Here is a 567-nt window from a genome sequence, read left to right as displayed (position 1 = left end):
CCCCCCACACACACACCCCACACACACACGCACAGAGAAACGCAAAAAACACACGGCGGAATCCTCTAGCGAGGATGAAGCCCCCAGACATAAAAAATCGGACAAAACAATCAAAACACGACCACAAACACCAAACACGCGCCCACCAACACCTAAACCCTCCACAAACGCCTTGCAAAACACCCCACAAAACACACAACAACAGACAGACAAAACCAAACAAGTCCCCCCGGTAATCTTGCGAAAGCAAGAACGCTGGCCGCAAGTACAAAAAATACTCACGACACTTAACATTAATTACACAAAAACCAAACTCACTAAAGACGGTATAGCCATATACCCAAACACTCCAAATGACCACAGACTATTGACAAAGACACTGACAGACACAGTTCAGTGCGAACAGCCGAGCTGAGCGGACGTGTTTGCTTGTGAGGTGAAGTGATTGCAACGAGCAAAATCTACCTGCCTTTATTAAGGCTACCTGGAAAGAATCCCTTTCTTTCCTTTTAATCACCGACCTAATCCCCGGCTAAGCATAGAGGCCGTCGGCATCTTTGTTGCAGG

Source organism: Anoplophora glabripennis, unplaced genomic scaffold (genome assembly GCF_000390285.2).
Source record: "Anoplophora glabripennis isolate ALB-LARVAE unplaced genomic scaffold, Agla_2.0 scaffold1492, whole genome shotgun sequence".
Taxonomy (NCBI): domain Eukaryota; kingdom Metazoa; phylum Arthropoda; class Insecta; order Coleoptera; family Cerambycidae; genus Anoplophora; species Anoplophora glabripennis.
The sequence above is the reverse complement of the archived record's forward strand: the minus strand, read 5'-3'. Positions refer to the sequence as shown.